The sequence below is a fragment of the Amia ocellicauda genome, unplaced genomic scaffold (assembly GCF_036373705.1).
Source record: "Amia ocellicauda isolate fAmiCal2 unplaced genomic scaffold, fAmiCal2.hap1 HAP1_SCAFFOLD_120, whole genome shotgun sequence".
NCBI classification, from domain to species: Eukaryota; Metazoa; Chordata; class Actinopteri; order Amiiformes; family Amiidae; genus Amia; species Amia ocellicauda.
Genome location: NW_027102685.1, coordinates 145,001 through 148,384, shown reverse-complemented (window position 1 = coordinate 148,384; position 3,384 = coordinate 145,001).

Genomic DNA, 3,384 nt, shown 5'->3' with positions numbered 1-3,384 from the left:
GCAGTGCTGCTACCAGGGCTGGATAGCAGACCTCCAGGGCTAACAGGCAGACCTCCAGGGCTGGAAGGCAGGCAGTGCTGCTACCAGGGCAGGCAGGCTGTCCTCCAGGGCTGGAAGGCAGACCTCCAGGGCAGGCAGGCAGACCTCCAGGGCAGGCAGTGCTGCTACCAGGGCTGGATAGCAGACCTCCAGGGCTGGATAGCAGACCTCCAGGGCTAACAGGCAGACCTCCAGGGCTGGCAGGCTGACCTCCAGGGCAGGCAGGCAGGCAGGCAGACCTCCAGGGCTGGATAGCTGACCTCCAGGGCTGGATAGCAGACCTCCAGGGCTAACAGGCTGACCTCCAGGGCTAACAGGCAGACCTCCAGGGCAGGCAGGCAGACCTCCAGGGCAGGCAGTGCTGCTACCAGGGCTGGATAGCAGACCTCCAGGGCTAACAGGCAGACCTCCAGGGCTGGAAGGCAGGCAGTGCTGCTACCAGGGCAGGCAGGCTGTCCTCCAGGGCTGGAAGGCAGACCTCCAGGGCAGGCAGGCAGACCTCCAGGGCAGGCAGTGCTGCTACCAGGGCTGGATAGCAGACCTCCAGGGCTGGAAGGCAGGCAGGCAGACCTCCAGGGCAGGCAGTGCTGCTACCAGGGCTGGATAGCAGACCTCCAGGGCTGGAAGGCAGACCTCCAGGGCAGGCAGGCAGACCTCCAGGGCAGGCAGTGCTGCTACCAGGGCTGGATAGCAGACCTCCAGGGCTGGAAGGCAGGCAGGCAGACCTCCAGGGCAGGCAGTGCTGCTACCAGGGCTGGATAGCAGACCTCCAGGGCTAACAGGCAGACCTCCAGGGCAGGCAGTGCTGCTACCAGGGCTGGATAGCAGACCTCCAGGGCTAACAGGCAGACCTCCAGGGCTGGAAGGCAGGCAGTGCTGCTACCAGGGCAGGCAGGCTGTCCTCCAGGGCTGGAAGGCAGACCTCCAGGGCAGGCAGGCAGACCTCCAGGGCAGGCAGTGCTGCTACCAGGGCTGGATAGCAGACCTCCAGGGCTGGAAGGCAGGCAGGCAGACCTCCAGGGCAGGCAGTGCTGCTACCAGGGCTGGATAGCAGACCTCCAGGGCTAACAGGCAGACCTCCAGGGCTGGCAGTGCTGCTACCAGGGCTGGATAGCAGACCTCCAGGGCTGGATAGCAGACCTCCAGGGCTAACAGGCAGACCTCCAGGGCTGGCAGGCTGACCTCCAGGGCAGGCAGGCAGGCAGGCAGACCTCCAGGGCTGGATAGCTGACCTCCAGGGCTGGAAGGCAGACCTCCAGGGCTGGCAGGCTGACCTCCAGGGCAGGCAGGCCGGGCCCCCGGTGCTGCATCTCGGCCGCTGCCTGGGGCGGACCGGCCCGGGTGCCCTTGCGCTTTTTCGACACCAGGGGGCAGTTGGGTGCCATTCCGTCCCTCGTGTGGCGAAATGGCGGTACTGCACCTCCGCCTTTTTGCTGGAGAAAGTCCGCAGTCGGGACAATGCGCCACACGGTCCGTCGGCAGGAGGCCCGGGCCCGGGCACAACTCCCCGGTGGGGACGGACGCCGGGCTGGAGCTTCCCTTCAGCACACACACTCACTCACTCACTCTCTGACCGACCGACCGACCGACGGCTCCCAGCGCTCAGCCTGCAGGGCTACACACCCCGGTGGGTGCGGGCTCCGGGCTGGAGCTCTCCTTCAGCACACACACTCACTCTCTGACCGACCGAACGACCGACGGCTCCCAGCGCTCAGTCAGCAGGCCTACTCCTCCCCGGTGGGGACGGACGCCGGGCTGGAGCTTTCCTTCAGCACACACACTCACTGACTGACCGACCGACGGCTCCCAGCGCTCAGCCTGCAGGGCTACACACCCCGGTGGGTGCGGGCTCCGGGCTGGAGCTCTCCTTCAGCACACACACTCACTGACTGACCGACCGAACGACCGACGGCTCCCAGCGCTCAGCCTGCAGGGCTACACCTCCCCGGTGGGTGCGGGCTCCGGGCTGGAGCTCTCCTTCAGCACACACACTCACTCTCTGACCGACCGAACGACCGACGGCTCCCAGCGCTCAGCCTGCAGGGCTACACCTCCCCGGTGGGTGCGGGCTCCGGGCTGGAGCTCTCCTTCAGCACACACACTCACTGACTGACCGACCGAACGACCGACGGCTCCCAGCGCTCAGCCTGCAGGGCTACACCTCCCCGGTGGGTGCGGGCTCCGGGCTGGAGCTCTCCTTCAGCACACACACTCACTCTCTGACCGACCGAACGACCGACGGCTCCCAGCGCTCAGCCTGCAGGGCTACACCTCCCCGGTGGGTGCGGGCTCCGGGCTGGAGCTCTCCTTCAGCACACACACTCACTCTCTGACCGACCGAACGACCGACGGCTCCCAGCGCTCAGTCAGCAGGCCTACTCCTCCCCGGTGGGTGCGGGCTCCGGGCTGGAGCTTTCCTTCAGCACACACACTCACTGACTGACCGACCGAACGACCGACGGCTCCCAGCGCTCGGCCTGCAGGGCTACACCTCACCGGTGGGTGCGGGCTCCGCGCTGGAGCTTTCCTTCAGCACTCACTGACCGACGGCTCCCGGCGCTCAGCCTGCAGGGCTACACCTCCCCGGTGGGTGCGGGCTCCGCGCTGGAGCTTTCCTTCAGCACTCACTGACCGACGGCTCCCGGCGCTCAGCCTGCAGGGCTACACCTCCCCGGTGGGTGCGGGCTCCGCGCTGGAGCTTTCCTTCAGCACTCACTGACCGACGGCTCCCGGCGCTCAGCCTGCAGGGCTACACCTCCCCGGTGGGTGCGGGCTCCGCGCTGGAGCTTTCCTTCAGCACTCACTGACCGACGGCTCCCGGCGCTCAGCCTGCAGGGCTACACCTCCCCGGTGGGTGCGGGCTCCGCGCTGGAGCTTTCCTTCAGCACTCACTGACCGACGGCTCCCGGCGCTCAGCCTGCAGGGCTACACCTCCCCGGTGGGTGCGGGCTCCGCGCTGGAGCTTTCCTTCAGCACTCACTGACCGACGGCTCCCGGCGCTCAGCCTGCAGGGCTACACCTCCCCGGTGGGTGCGGGCTCCGCGCTGGAGCTTTCCTTCAGCACTCACTGACCGACGGCTCCCGGCGCTCAGCCTGCAGGGCTACACCTCCCCGGTGGGTGCGGGCTCCGCGCTGGAGCTTTCCTTCAGCACTCACTGACCGACGGCTCCCGGCGCTCAGCCTGCAGGGCTACACCTCCCCGGTGGGTGCGGGCTCCGCGCTGGAGCTTTCCTTCAGCACTCACTGACCGACGGCTCCCGGCGCTCAGCCTGCAGGGCTACACCTCCCCGGTGGGTGCGGGCTCCGCGCTGGAGCTTTCCTTCAGCACTCACTGACCGACGGCTC